Source organism: Hordeum vulgare, chromosome 7H, assembly GCF_904849725.1.
Source record: "Hordeum vulgare subsp. vulgare chromosome 7H, MorexV3_pseudomolecules_assembly, whole genome shotgun sequence".
NCBI lineage: Eukaryota > Viridiplantae > Streptophyta > Magnoliopsida > Poales > Poaceae > Hordeum > Hordeum vulgare.
In genome coordinates, this window is record NC_058524.1 from 415,980,913 (window position 1) to 415,998,227 (window position 17,315).

Here is a 17,315-nt window from a genome sequence, read left to right on the forward strand (position 1 = left end):
GAGAACTCACTCGATCGTGAGGAAGACACAGAACACGGCAGTTTACCTAGGTTCGGGCCGCTGGGAAGCGTAATACCCTACTCCTGCTTTGGTGGATTGCCTCTCTTGGAGGTGGGTAGATGAACTAGTACAGTGCTCAGGAGCCTCCAGAGGCAGGATGGCCTTGCGTGGTGCTAGTGGGTGAATGAATGAATCCGGGGGCTTTCTACGAAACAACCTATCCCCTATAAATAGTGGCGGCCCCGGTCCACTTCCCTTATCGTTTCGGCGGGAAGGGATCCCCAAGTGGCCAATTTTGAAGGGGAACATGGGAACATGCTCCCGGGCCCAAAGGTGGACTTCTCCTACAAAGTCGCTGCCCGCGCTGCAGGTACGGGCCCGGGGGTGACGTCTGCCCTACTGGCAGGCAGCGACGACCTTGTTGCACCACAAAGGAAACCTTTGGAAGATTCCTTGGGAACCCCGGTACGTCCTTGCCCCCTTTGCACTAAAGGGGAAACTGCATCGCCCTGCTGTCTGCTGCTCGTGAGTCCTTCCTCTGCGTCATCTTTGACTCCTGAGGCCAAGCCTTGCCTCATAATATCCTCCGCCCCGGAGGGGTCTAGAGGAGGCCCCCCTACGGGTCTTGATGTTGTTGTTCCTCGCGAGGCTTGGCCCCTCGCGAGGGCTTTGCCTTGAGTGGTGTAGGGCCCGTTAGTTTGCTCGATGAAGTGGGCCACCCCTGGGCCACAGGCAGGCAAGTCTGTGTACCCCCATTCCCAGAACGCCTACAGGCTCCTTTTGGCGATACGGGTATATTTGGGAATTTATAGGCTGAAGAATAGGGTTAGGAGACCTGAAGGGGATCCAGAAGCCAAGGGGCGCGGCCACCCCCCGAGGGCGCACCCTGAAGGCTTGTGGCCTCCCGGCAGGTGCCCTACCCCCTACTCCAAGTCTTTTCGGTTTCTTCTGGTCCAAGAAAAATCATTCCAGAGTTTTATTCTATTTGGACTCCGTTTAATATTCCTTATGTGCAATACTAAAAAACATGAAAAAACAGAAACTCGCACTAGGCTCTAGATTAACAGGTTAGTCCCAAAAATAATATAAAACAACATATTAGTGCATATAAAACATCCAAAACAGATAATATAATAGCATGGAACAATCAAAAATTATAGATACGTTGGAGACGTATCAAGCATCGCCAAGCTTAATTCCCGCTCTTCCTCGAGTAGGTAAATGATAAAAGCAGAATTTTTGATGTGGAATGCTACCTAACATATTTATCCATGTAATATTCTGTATTGTGGCATGAATTTTCAGATCCATAATATTCAAAATAAAAGTCTAATATTGACATAAAAATAGTAATACTTCAAGCATACTAATAAGGCAATTGCTTCCTTTCGAAATAACATGGTCTTAGTTATCCCTACAAAATCATATGGTCTGCCTATGCTCCATCTTCACCACACAAAGTATCTAAATCATGCACAACCCCAATGAAATCAAGCAATTGTTTCACACTTTTTATGTTCTCAAACCTTTTCAACTCTCACGCAATACATGAGCGTGAGCCATGGATATAGCACTATAGGTGGAATAGAGTGTGGTGGAGGTTGCAAAAAAAGGAGAAAATGGTCTCACATCAACTAGCCATATCAACGGGCTATGGAGATGCCCATCAATAGATATCAATGTGAGTGAGTAGGGATTGCCATGCAAAAAATGCGTTGGAGCTATAGGTGTAGGGAATCTCAAAAAGGAGACTATGTGGTTGTGCAAAATATGTAATTCCACTAGTTATATGAAAGTGACAAGATAGGAGACTCTCTATGAAGAACATGGTGCTACTTTGAAGCACAAGTGTGGAAAAGGATAGTAGCATTGTCCCTTCTCTCTTTCTCTCTTTTTTTCTTTCTTTTTTTCTTTTTTTTGGTAGGCATCTTTGGCCTCTTTTATTTTTTTGGGCTTCGCTCGCCTCTTTTATTTTTTGTAAAGTCCAGAGACTCATCCCAACTTGTGAGGGAATCATAGCTTCCATCGTCCTTTCCTCACATGGGACAATGCTCTAATACTGCAAATAATCACACTTTTATTTACTTACAACTCAAAGATTACAACTCGATATCTAGAACAAAATATGACTCTATAAGCAATATGAAAGTGATGGTGCGTGTCATAAAAAACGGGATGGTGTGTTGCATGGAAATATATCTCGGAATGGCTATGAAAATGCCATAATAGGTAGATATGGTGGCTGTTTTGAGGAAAGTATATGGTGGATATTTTGAGGAAGGTGGGTTTAATGTACCGACGAAAGTTGCGTGGTACTAGAGAGGCTAGCAAAGGTGGAAGGGTGAGAGTACGTATAATCTGTTAACTCAATATTAGTCATAAAGAACTCACATATTTATTGCAAATTCCTATTAGTTATCGAAGCAAAGTATTAGACGCACGATCCTAGGGGAAGGGTTGGTAGGAGTTAACCATCGCACGATCCCTACCTCCACACAAAGGTTGACAATAATTAAACAAATCATGCTCCGACTTCATCACATAACAGTTCACCATACGTGCATGCTACAGGAATCACAAGCTTTAACACAAGTATTTCTTCCAATTCACAATAACTTACTAGAATGACTCTAATATCATCATCTTCATATCTCAAAACTATATGCAAGGAATGAGACTTCTCATCATATTCAATGCACTTAATACGAAAGTTTTTATTATATCCCTCTGGGATGCTCATTATATTAGGACTAAATTCATAACCTAAACCAATTACCTTGCTGTTTAAATACTCTCAAAATAATATAAGTGAGATACAAGAGTTCAATATTTTTTATAAAATAAAACACCACCGTGCTCTAAAAGATATATGTGAAGCACTAGAGCAATATTGCCTAGCTCAAAAGATATAAGTGAAGCACATAGAGTATTCTAATAAATTCACGATTCAGCGTGTCTCTCTCAAAATATGTGTGCAGAAAGGATTATTGTGTCAAACTGAAAAGCAGAGACTCCTATCATACAAGCCGCTCCAAGCAAAACACATATCATGTGGTGAATAAAAATATAGCCTCAAATAAATTTACCGATGGATTGAAGACGAAAGAGGGGATGCCTTCCGGGGCATCCCCAAGCTTAGGCTCTTTGGTATCCTTGAATATGGATTGGGGTGCCTTGGGAATCCCCAATCTTAGGCTCTTTCCACTCCTCATTCCATAGCCATCAAATCTTTACCCAAAACTTGAAAACTTCACAACACAAAATTCAACAGAAAACTCATGAGATCCGTTAGTATAAGAAAAATAAATCACCACTTTAGGTACTGTTGTGAACTCACTATTTTTTATATTGGTACAATATTTACTTTATTCCAACTTCTCCATGGTTCATACCCCTCGATACAACCCATAGATTCATCAAAATAAGCAAACAACACAAAGAAAACAGAACCTGTCAAAAACAGAACAGTCCGTAGCAATCTATAAACTTTGAATACTTATGTAACTCCGAAAATTCTGACAAATTAGGAAAATCAGGGAAATTTGTATATAAATCTTTTGTAGAAATATCAGATAAAAATCACGTTCCAGTGAATTTACAAAATTCCTAGACTGAGAGCAAAAGTTTCTATTTTTCAGCAAAATCAACTTGCAAACACCGTAGACCATCCCAAAGGTATTACTTGGCTCAAACACTAACTAAAACAAGAAAACACAATTATTACAGAGGTAATAATTTGTGCACCACTCAAAAACAGAAGCAAAAACAAAAACATGAAAGTAAAATTGGGTTGCCTCCCAACAAGCTCTATTGTTTAACGCCCCTAGCTAGGCATAATGCAATAGATCTGGGTATTGTCATCTTTGGTATGCAATCTATAAGTGGCTCTGATAATAGATTCATAAGTTAATCTTATTTTCTTTCTAGTAAAGTGCTCCATGCCTTTCCTTAATGGAAATTGGAATCTAATATTTCTTTCTTTCATATCAATAATTGCACCAATCGTTCTAAGGAAAGGTCTACCAAGAATAATAGCACATGTAGTATTGCAATCTATATCAAGAACAATGAAATCTACGGGCACATGATTCCTATTTGCAATGATAAGAACATCATTAATCCTTCCCGCAAGTTTACTAATTGTAGAATCCTCTAGATGCAAATTTAAAGAGCAATCATCAAATTCACGGAATCCTAGCACATCACATAAAATTTTTGGAATCATGGAAACGCTAGGACCCAAATCACACAAAGCATGGCACTCATAATCTCTAAATTTAATATTAATAGTAGGTTCCCACTCATCATAAAGCTTTCTAGGTATAGAAACTTCCAACTGAAGTTTTTCTTCAAAAGATTTCATCATATCCTCCACAATATGTTTAGAAAAAGCTTTATTTTGACTATAAGCATGCAGAAAATTCAACATGGTTATAAAAAGGAAACATAATCAATCAAAGAGCAACTATCATAATTAAAGTCCTTGAAATCCAAAAGAATGGGCTCATTGCTATTTAAATTTTGACCTCTTCCATCCCACTTTTATCAATGTTATCATTAAGATCTATAAACTCCGAATAACTGGGACGCCTTTTAACTAAAGTTGACTCATCTCCAATCCCATATTTTGAAGATTTATACTAGAAAACAAAGATTCAATATGTGTCACTTCAATCACTTTAAGATCTTCATCATTGTTATCACGAGAAAACACCTTTTCAAGCCATTCATGCTTAGCACGTATTCTAGCGGTTCTTTCCTTACACTCGTCAATAGAAATTCTCATAGATTTTAAAGACTCATTAATATCATCCTTGGGTGGAATAGATCTAACTTCCAAAGAATCAATCTCAAGAGAAATTCTATAAACGTCCCTAGCCAAATCATCAATCTTGAGCAACTTTTCTTCAATCATAGCATTAAAATATTTTTGAGAGATAATGAATTCTTTAATATTATTATCAAGATCAGAGGGCGTCTTATTATAATTTTCATTAGAATTGTTGTAGGAATTACCATAATTGTTAGAGGAATTACTAGGAAACCTAGGGTTGAAATTACCTCTATACGCATTATTGCCAAAATTGTTCCTACCAACAAAATTCACATCCATAGATTCATTATTATTTCCAATCAAATAAGACAAAGGCATATCATTGGGATCAACAGGAGCACTCGTACTAGCAAACAATTTCATCAATTCATCCATCTTTTCACTCAAAGTATTTATTTCTTCAATAGCGTGCACTTTTTTACTAGTAGGAGATCTTTCGGTATGCCATTGAGAGTAATTTTCCATAATATTATCTAGGAGTTTAGTAGCTTCTCCTAATGTGATTTATATAAAATTACCACCCGCGGCGGAATCTAAAAGATTTCTAGAAGGAAAAAATCAATCCCGCATAAAAATTGTGTATAATCATCCATAAACTCAAACCATGCACGGCGCAATTCCTAATCATTAGTTTCATCCTCTCCCAAGATTGTACAACATGCTCATGATCAAGTTGCTTAAAATTCATTATATTGTTCCTAATGGAGATAATCTTAGCAGGAGGAAAGTGCTTGGAAATAAAAGCATCTTTACACTTATTCCACTAATCAATACTATTTTTAGGTAAAGATGAAAACCAAGTTTTAGCATGATCTCGTAGTGAGAAAGGAAATAGCTTCGATTTAACAATTTAATTATCCACATATTTCTTATTTTTCATATCACACAACTCAACTAAAGTATTTAGATGGGATGCGGCATCTTCACTAGGAAGGCGAGAAAATTGTTCTTTCATAACAAGATTGAGCAAAGTGGCATTAATTTCATAAGATTCCGCACTAGTGGAAGGAGCAACTGGAGTACTAATAAACTCATTATTATTAGTAATAGAAAAATCACATAACTAGGTATTCTCTTAAGTCATTGTGACAAAGCAAGCAATCAAACGAAAAGACGAACGGAAGAAGGGCGAATAAAAAGGCAAATCTTTTTGGTATTTTCTAAAAATCATTTTAGAAGTGGGGGAGAGGAAAATGAGAGGAAAATGGCAAATAAAGTAAATGCAAGAGATGAGTTTGTGATGGGTACTTGGTACGCTTGATCTTGCTATGTATCCTCCCCAACAACGGCGTGAGAAATCCTTCTTGCTACTTCTTAAGCTTGCGTTGGTTTTTCCTTGAAGAGGAAAGGGTGATGCAACAAAGTAGATAAGTATTTCCCTCAGTTTGTTGAGAACCAAGGTATCAATCCAATAGGAGGAACAAGCAAGGCCCCAATCTTAGCACCTACACAAACAATCAAACACTTGCACCCAACACTAAAAAGAGGTTGTCAATCTCTTCATGGTTATTTGCAAGGATGAGATCTGATAGAGATAGATAGAAAAGATTGCTAGAACTAAAAGTAAAACAAAAGTACATAAATGGAAGCAATATATTTTTGGTATTTTTGGTTTATAGATCTGAAAGTATAATATGGAAAATAGACCCGGGGCATAGGTTTCACTAGAGGCTTCTCTCATGAAGGAAAATAATACGGTGGGTGAACAAATTATTGTCGAGCAATTGATAGAAAAGCGAATAATTGTGAAGATATCCAAGGCAATGATTATGCATATAGGCATCACGTCTGTGTCAAGTAGACCGAAATGATTCTGCATCTACTACTATTACTCCACACATCCACCGAGTCATGCCTGCATCTAGAGTATTAAGTTCATGAAGAATAGAGTAACGCATTAGGTAAGATGACATGATGTAGAGGGATAAACTCAAGCAATATGATGAAAACCCCATCTTTTTATCCTCTATTGCAACAATGCAATACGTGCCTCACTACCCCTACTTTGCCACTAGGTGAGGACACCGCAAGATTGAACCCAAAACTAAGCACTTCTCCCATTGCAAGAATTACCAATCTAGTTGGCCAAACCAAACAAATAACTTGAAGAGACTTGCTAAGATATAAAATCATGCATATAAGAAGTGAGAGAAGATTCAAATGATATTCATAGATAATCTGAACATAAACCCACAACTCATCGGATCTCGACAAACAAACCGCAAAAGAGTATTACATCGGATAGATCTCCATGAAGATCATGAAGAACATGGTATTGAAGAACAAAGAGAGAGAATAAGCCATCTAGCTACTAGCTATGGACCTGTAGGTCTGTGGTGAACTACTCACGCATCATGGGAGAGGCAATGGAGTTGATGTAGATGCTCTCCGTGATCGATTCCCCCTCCAGCAGATTACCGGAAAAGGCTCCCGGATTGGATCTCACGGGAACAGAGGCTCCTGGTGGCGGAAAAGTATTTTTTGGTGTTGTTCTAGTATTGGGGGAATATTTGGGAATTCGTAGGACGAAGATTAGGGTTAGGAGGCCTGCAGGGGCCCAAAAGCCAGGGGCGCGCCCCCCTAGGACGTGCCCTTCAGGCTTGTCGTCTCCCGGCAGGTCTCCTGTCCCCTTCTAGAAGTCTAGTAGGTTTCTTCTGGTCCAAGAAAAATCATTTTGGAGATTTTATTCCGTTTGGACTGTGTTTAATATTTCTTATCTGCTATACTCAAAAACATGGAAAAAAACAAAAACTGGCACTAGGCTCTAGGTTAATAGGTTAGTCCCAAAAACAATATAAAATAGCATATTAATGCATATAAAACATCCAAAACAGATAATATAATAGCATGGAACAATAAAAAAATTATAGATACGTTGGAGACGTATCACTCCTTACCTTAACTATGGGAGAAACTAGGGTGTATCTAACACTAGGGCCATGAGTTTACATTTCCCTTCGGTGCACTACTTTGCTTTATTCATGGGGAAGTGCTTAACTATTATGACTCAGGGTGGTGGTCTCACTGCTCCCACCCTCGCTATTCTGCATTGCGCACTTGATGGTGATAACACTTACAGATTAGGAGCTATTGTCGCGCGCCCCTTGCATCTTAACCGAACCAAGGGCAATGTTAATGGTGGTATTTATGCCACTCGCCTAGCAAAACATTTTAATGTTGTCATACGCCCCACTGATTACTTGTTGCCTAAGGTTTATCTCGATCACCAATCTGTGATATATCACCAGTTCATTGACGAACCTCAGCCACCGTGGCACATTCATTATAACTTGGTATACAACAAGGATACTCACGATGTTACTGTGCTACCTGCAACTTCTTTGTTTAGCTATCATGCCAAGAATGGATATACCATCATGCCACGAGATATAATTTCTTACCAAAACGATTTGGCTGAGGCGGAGGCCATAGATCAGGCGTGGGGTGCTCAAGTGCCTTAGTCCAACTACTTCCCACGACCATATGGCTACTTCTCATGGTGATTGCCAAGCTAGGCAAAAGCTTAAGCTTGGGGGAGTATGTATTTCCCACCGACATTATATCCATGTTCACACACTTCATATCAATGTTTGGTGTTCATCCTTTTTTAAGTGTATATCCATGTTAGTTTGATTTTCCGCTTTCTTCTTGTGTGTTTGAAAAACTTGCAAAATCCAAAAATATCCCTCATTTCTTTTTAAGTTTTCTTTCAAGCTTAATTAGTTGGTAGTATTAAAATAAAACCCAAAAGAATTTCTTTTTCATGTTGGGATCTCTTCTGTGTAAATAATTGTTCACGTTCTTGTTTTCCTTTGTTTGCTTCCTTCATAAAAATCAAAAACTCCAAAAATATTTTAGTGTGTCTCTCTGAATTTCTTTTGATTGAATCATTGAAAAGAGAAGACCACGATGAAAATGTTGAGTGGCTCTCATATGCATTTATGTTGATCTAACAAGAGCTAATATTACCTTGTCTTCTCCTTCGTATAAAATGATTCATAGATTCCAACTTAGTCCACGACACACTTGCACTATTATTGTTATCAAATCATTCAGTCATGCAAGTGAAAGGCAATAATGACGATATTTGATGAAGTGATTGTGGTAAAGAAAAAGACCTAAGAGCATTATTGTCATTCTTATGCATTGAGTATAGTTAATGTTGGATGTGAGCATGACTCGATATTTTCTACCCAAAATTACAATGTTTAGTCGTTGCTTGGATCTTAGAGGTGCTCTGCATTTATGTTTTGTTATCTCAGAAAGGGCTAGCAAAATACAGTGTTATCATATAATATCATGATTGTTTTGATAAACCGTTGGCATGTGAGGTATTTCATTATTGCTCGCTAGCTGGTTATATATTACCATGAGTGGATATGATGTTTAATTGTTATGAGGGATATGGTTATTTATAATTTATGCTGAAAACCTAAACACTAGCTAAGCATATATATAGCAACAAGAAAAAAGGAGTTTGTAAAAGTTTTTCTTTATCTCTTTCAGCCTATCAACTGAATTGCTTGCGGACAAGCAACGAGTTAAGCTTCTGGGAGTTGACAGGTCTCAAGCGTATCTACTTTTCCAAACACTTTTATCGTTGTTTTGGACTCTAATTTGCATGATTTGAGTAAAATTAAACCATTAACGTTCTTTTCAGTAGAACTACCTTGGTGTTATTTTTGTGCAGAAATATAAGTTCTCGGAATCAGACTAAACTTTTTGTGGATTTTTTCTAGAATATATGAAGAATTATGGAGTGAACACCTGATGGAGGGGGTTGCCTATGGGCCACAAGGCAACAGGGCACACCCTATTAGCTTGTGGGGCCCATGTGGCTCCCCCGACCCTAATTCTAGTCCTATAAATTAACAATTATGGATAAAATAGCGAAGTTTTCATTGTGTTTTACGAGATGGAGCCACGCCACCTCCTGTTCTTCCTTGGGAGAGCTGATCTAGAGTCCGTTTGGGGCTCCAAAGAGGGGGTTCATCGTCGTCGTCTTCACCAACCCTTCTTCATTAACAATTACATGATGCTCACTGCCAGAAGTGAGTAATTCCTTTGTAGGCTTGTTGTATGGTGATGGTATTGGATGAGATGGATCATCTAATTGAGTTATTTTGATAGGACTTGATCCCTACTATCCACTATGTTCTAAGATTGATGTTGCTACGACTTTGCTATGCTTAATGCTTGTCACTAGGGCCTGAGTGCCATAATTTCAGATCTGAACCTATTATGTTTTCCCTAAATATGAAAGTGTTTAGATCCTATCTTCCAGGTTGTATTCACCTATTACGTGTTATGTATGCATCCCCTAAGGTGACAATAATTGGGATTCTTTCTGGTGATTGTCGTAGTTTGATGAGTTCATGTATTCACCATGTGTTAATGCTTTGATCTCGTTCTCTATTAAAAGGAGGCCTTAATATCCCTTATATTTCATTATGGACCCCGCTGCCACAAGAGGGTAGGACAAAAGATGTCTTGCAAGTTCTTATGCAAGCACACATGACTATATATGGAATACATGCCTACATTATATTGATGAATTGGAGCTAGTTCTGTCACTATAGTGTGTAACTGTTACATGATTGATGTCATCTAGATCATTATCCATCACCTATCAACGTGCCTACGCTTTTCATATATTCAATCTTACTAAGTCACTATTGTTGTTGTTATTGTTACAATCACTACCAGACTACCGTCGTTACCATTACTACTACTATTTTGCTGTGCTACTAAAATATTTGCTACACTGAGATATCCCAGGTGTGATTGAATTGACAACTCAACTGCTAAGACCAATAATTATTCTTTGGCTCCCCTTGTGTCGAATCAATAAATCATGTGTAATACTACCCATAGAGACTATTGTGATTCGCTATACTTGTGGGTTATCACTTATGCATATGAATCAATTTATAATAATACCTAAAGTTTATGGTTTGCCTATCCTATTAATGGATCTCACTAGTTTTTGTTGAGTTTTGTGTGCCGAAGTTTTCTAGTTTCGGATGTTATCGTGATGGATGAAGGAGTAAGGAGTGGCGAAGAGCCAAAGATTGGGGATTCCCAAGACACCCCAAGACAAATTCTAGGAAGACTCAAACGTCTAAGCTTGGGGATGCCCCGGAAGTCATCCCCTCTTTCGTCTCAATCCATCAGTATGTCACTTGGAGGTACATTTTTTTATTCGTCACATGATATGAGTTTTGCTTGGAGCATCGTGTATTTTGGTTTGCTTTTATTTTGGTTTTCCACAATCATTTTTTGTTGGACACACCCACTTGGGAGAGACACATGTTCACCATGATTAGTTAGAATACTCTATGTGCTTCACTTATATCTTTTGAGCTAAGCAGTTTCTCTCGTGCTTCTCTTATATCTTTTGAGCTTGGTAGTTGCTCTCGTGCTTCACTTATATCTTTTAGAACAGGGTGGCATATAGATTTTATAGAAATAAATGCACTCTTGTTATTAACTTAAATTTGCTTGAGAGTTAATAAATAGTGATGGTAATTTTCCTGGGTTATAGGACTACTTCAAAAAATAGGTATTCAACGAGTGCCTAATCAAAACCTTCATGTGGCACATAAAAGAGAAATTGTGGGTTAATGATATTGATGTGGTAATATGAAAGGGTGTGAGGGTTGTTGGTTAGTACAAACATCGATAATTAAAGGGTGTTAATTAGTTGTTCATCTAACTATTGGTTATGGCATAGTGATGATGTGTGAGCATTCTTCTTCCTCATTGAAATCCTAGTGTTGTTTAGGTCGGGGGTGCACGATGGTTAAGTCCTCCCAACCCTCCCCCCTAGGGGCATGCAAGTAGTACTTTGATTCGAGAGAGCTAATAAAGCTTTGCAATAAGCATGTGAGTTCTTTATAACTAATGTGAATCCATGGGTGTATGCACTCCCACCCCTCCATATTTGCTAGCCTCTTTGGTACCATGCATTGCCCATTCTAGCCTCGAGAACCGGTGCAAACTTCACAGGTGCATCCAAACCTGCGACATGATACGCTCTGTGATACGTCCATTTTGCATCATGCTTTCATGTTGATATTTATCGGTTTATGGACTGTTATTATACTTTGTGGTACCATACTTATGCCTTTTCTCTCTTATTTTGCAAGGTTTATTTGAAGAGGGAGAATACCGGCAGCTGGAATTCTGGACTGGAAAAGGAGCAAGTCTGAGTCCTCTATTCTGCGCAACTCCACATGCCCTGAAAATCAACATGGAATTTTTTGGGATTATATAAAAAATACAGGGCGAAAGAAGTGCCAGAGGGGAGCTGCCAGGGGCCCACAAGCCTGGTAGCCGCGGTCTGCCCCCCTGGCGCGGCTACAGGGCTTGTGGGCACCCTGGTGGCCCACTGGCCCCCCACTTCTACTATATGAAGGGTTTCGTTCGGGAAAAAATTAGGGCGGAGCTTTTTCGTGGATTCTCCGCCGCCACGAGGCGGAACTTGAGCAGAACCAATCTAGAGCTCCGGCAGGACGATCCTGCCGGGGAAACTTCCCTCCCGGCAGGGGAAATCGTCGCCATCGTCATCACCAACACGCCTCTCGTTGGAGGGGAGTCGTCTCCATCAACATATTCATCAGCACCATCTCATCTCCACACCCTAGTTCATCACTTGTAACCAATCGCCGTCTCGCGACTCCGATTGGTACTTGTAAGGTTGCTAGTAGTGTTGATTATTCTTTGTAGTTGATGCTAGTTGGATTACTTGGTGGAAGAGTTTATGTTCAGATCCTTGATGCTACTCATTACCTCTCTGATCATTATTATGATTATGCTTTGTGAGTAGTTACTTTTGTTCTTGAGGACATGGAATAAGTCTTGCTATTAATAGTCATGTGAATTTGGTATTCGTTCGGTATTTTGATATGTTGTATGTTGTCTTTTCCTCTAGCGGTGTTATGTGAACGTTGACTACATAACACTTCACCATATTTGGGCCTAGAGGAAGGCATTGGGGAGTAGTAAGTAGATGATGGGTTGCTAGAGTGACAGAAGCTTAAACCCGAGTCTATGCGTTGCTTCGTAAGGGGCTGATTTGGATCCACTAGTTTAATGTTATGGTTAGACGTTGTCTTAATTTTTGTTTCGTAGTTGCGGATGCTTGCGAGAGGGGTTAATCATAAGTGGGATGCTTGTCCAAGTAAGGGCAGTACCCAAGCGCCGGTCCACCCACATATCAAACTATCAAAGTAACGAACGTGAATCATATGAACATGATGAAACTAGCATGACAGAAATTCCCGTGTATCCTCGGGAGCGTTTTTTCTCCTATAAGACTTTGTTCAGGCTTGTCCCTTGCTACAAAAGGGGTTGGGCCACTTTGTTGCACTGTTGCTACTCTTCTTACTTGTTAATTTTCACCTGCTACATTTCACCTCACTACACCATCACTTGTTACCGCTACTTTCACTGCTTGCAGTTAGTACCTTGTTGAAAACCGTTTATCAGAGCCTTCTGCTCCTCGTTGGGTTCGACACTCTTACTTATCGAAAGTACTATGATTGATCCCCTATACTTGTGGGTCCTCAAGTCTCTTTTCTGGCGCCGTTGCCAGGGAGGGAAGCGCCTTTGGTAAGTAGAATTTGGTAAGGAAACATTTATATACTATGCTGAAATTTAATGTCACTTGTCACTATGGAAACTGTTCCTTTGAGGAATTTGTTCAGGGTATCATCACCACGAACGGAAGCACGAGGAGTTTCTCCTCAACCTAAGGTACCTACTGAAAATATCTTTTATGAAATTCCTTCGGGTATGCTTGAGAAATTGTTGGCTAATCCTTTTACAGGAGATGGATCGTCACATCCAGACTTGCATCAAATCTATGTAGATGAAGTTTGTGGTTTATTTAAGCTTGCAGGTTTGCCCGAGGATGAGGTAAAGAAGAAAGTCTTTCCTTTATCTTTGAAGGATAAAGTGTTGACATGGTATAGGCTATGTGATGATACTGGATCATGGGACTACAATCGGTTGAAATTGGAATTTCATCAAAAGTTTTATCCTATGCATTTAGTACCTCGTGATCGGAATTATATTTATAACTTTTGGCCTCGTGACAGGGAAAGCATAGCTCAAGCTTAGGGGAGGCTTAAATCAATGCTATATTCATGCCCCAATCATGAGCTCTCGAGAGAAATTATCACTCAAAACTTTTATGCTCGGCTTTCTCATGAAGATCGTACCATGCTTGACACTTCTTGTACCGGTTCTTTTGTGAAGAAGGATATTTATCACGAGTGGAATTTATTGGAAAGAATCAAACGTAACAATGAAAATTGGGAGCTTGAATAAGTTAAGGAGTCAGGTATGAATTTCTAGTTTGATTGCATTAAATCTTTTGTTGAAACAAACACTTCTAGAGATTTTAGCGCTAAGTATGGACTTGACTCTCCAATAGTAGCTTCTCTATGTGAATATTTTGCTGCTCATATTGATTTTTCTAAAGAGAAGTGGTTTAAGTATCATCCTCCTGTACAAGTCAACATAGTTAAACCCAATATAGTTGAAGAGAAATTCATTGCCTATAATGATCCTATTGTTCCTTGTGCCTACACTGAGAAACCACCTTACCCTGCTAGGAAAAAGGATTATTCTAAAGCTCCAATTGTGATACGTAGGGGTTACATTAGACCACTTGCACCCCCTGAGGAAATTAGAGTTGAACCTAGTGTTGTTATTATCAAATATCTCTTAGCCGAAGACATAGACGGGCATGTTATCAAATTCTGTGAGGACTCCGCTAGAATTGCTAAACCTCACGCGAAAGACAAATACGGACCTGTAGTTGGCCTGCCCGTTGTTTCTGTCAAGATAGGAGATCACTGTTATCATGGTTTATGTGATATGGGTGCTAGTGTTAGTGCAATACCCGGGTCCCTATATGATGAAATCAAAGATGAGATTGCACCTGCTGAGTTAGAACCCATTGATGTCACTATTACGCTAGCTAATAGAGACACTATCTGCCCTGTGGGAATTGTGAGAGACGTAGAAGTCCTGTGTGGTAAGACGTAGTATCCTACTGATTTCCTCGTCCTTGCTACTGCACAAGATAGCTTTTGTCCCATCATATTTGGTAGACCCTTTCTCAACACTGTCAATGCTCATATTGATTGCGATAAACAGACTGTCACTGTTAGTTTCGAGGGTGTGTCTCATGAATTTAACTTCTCCAAGTTTGGAAGACAACCCCATGAAAAAGAGTCGTCTGGTAGAGATGAAATCATTGCTCTTGACTCTATTGTCGTGCCTCCTATGGATCCTTTAGAGCAATATCTGCTTGAGCATGAAAATGATATGCATATGGATGAAAGAGATGAGATAGATAAAATTGTTTTATAACAATATCCTATTCTTAAGAATAATCTGCCTGTTGAACTGCTTGGGGATCCTCCCCCACCAAAGGGTGATCCTGTGTTCGAGATAAAACAGTTACCAGATACACTTAAGTATGTCTATCTTGATGAGAAGGAGATATATCTTGTTATTATTAGTGCTCACCTCTCGAATCACGAAGAGAAGAAGTTATTAAAAACTTTGAGGAAGCACCGTGCTGCTATTGGATATACTCTTGATGATCTTATGGGTATTAGTCCCACTCTATGTCAGCACAAGATTAAAACCGATCCTGATTCTAAGCCAGTTGCTGATCATCAACGGAGATTAAATCCTAGGATGAAAGAGGTCGTGAGAAAAGAAATATTAAAGCTTTTGGAAGCAGGAATCATTTATCCTGTTGCTCATAGTGATTGGGTAAGTCCAGTACATTGCGTACCCAAGAAGGGAGGTATCACCATCGTTCCTAATGATAAGAATGAACTAATCCCACAGAGGATTATTACTGGCTATAGGATGGTGATAGACTTCCGGAAACTGAACAAGGCAACCAGGAAAGACCATTATCCTTTGCCGTTTATCGACCAAATGCTAGAAAGGCTATCTAAACACACACACTTCTGCTTTCTAGACAGTTATTCAGGTTTCTCCCAAATACCTGTTGCACGATCTGATCAGGAGAAAAGCACTTTCACCAGCCCTTTCGGTACCTTTGCTTATAGACGTATGCCTTTTGGCTTATGCAATGCACCTGCCACCTTTCAAAGATGTATGATGGCAATATTCTCTGACTTCTGTGAAAAGATTGTTGAGGTTTTCATGGATGATTTCTCCGTTTACGGTTCTTCCTTTGACAATTGCCTCGGCAACCTTGATCGAGTCTTACAGAGATGCAAAGATACCAACCTCGTCTTGAACTGGGAGAAGTGCCACTTCATGGTTAATGAAGGCATCGTCTTAGGACACAAAATCTCTGAGAAAGGCATTGAAGTTGATAAGGCTAAGGTTGATGCAATTGAGAAAATGCCTTGCCCACAGATATCAGAGGTATACGAAGTTTCCTAGGTCATGCTGGTTTCTATAGAAGGTTCATTAAAGACTTCTCTAAGATTTCTAGGCCTCTTACCAACCTCTTGCAGAAGGATGTTCCTTTTGTTTTTGATGAGGATTGTGAGGAAGCTTTCAAAATACTTAAGAAGGCCTTGATAACCGCACCTAGTGTTCAACCACCTGATTGGAACTTGCCCTTTGAAATCATGTGTGACGCTAGTGATTATGCTGTTGGTGTTGTTCTAGGACAAAGAGTTGACAAGAAGTTGAATGTTATTCATTACGCTAGTAAAACTCTAGACAGTGCCCAAAGAAACTATGCCACTACGGAGAAGGAATTTTTAGCAGTCGTGTTTGCATGTGAAAAGTTCAGATCTTATATAGTTGACTCAAAAGTCATTATTCATTCTGATCATGCTCTATTAAGTACCTTATGGAGAAGAAGGACGCTAAACCTAGGCTAATCAGATGGGTTCTCCTGCTACAAGAATTTGATTTGCACATTGTTGACCGAAAGGGTGCTGATAACCATGTAGGAGATAACTTATCCAGGCTAGAGAATGTCCTTGATGACCCACGACCTATTGATGACAGCTTTCCTGATGAGCAATTGAATGTCATCCGTAGTTCACATAATGCACCCTGGTATGCTCATTACGCAAACTATATCGTAGCCAAATACATACCACCCAGTTTCACCTACCAGCAAAAGAAGAAATTCTTCTTTCATTTGAGACACTACTTTTGGGATGATCCTAACCTTTATAAGTAAGGAGTAGATGGTGTTATTAGACAGTGTGTGCCTGAAGATGAATAGGGACAGATCATGCAGAAGTGTCATTCTGAAGCCTACGGAGGACACCATGCTGGAGATAGAACTGCTCATAAGGTATTGCAATTAGGTTTCTATTGGCCCACTCTCTTCAAGGATGCCTGTAAGTTTGTCTTGTATTGTGACGAATGCCAAAGAATAGGGAACATCAGTAAAAGTCGGGAAATGCCTATAAACTATTCACTTGTCATTGAACCATTTGATGTCTAGGGCTTTGATTAT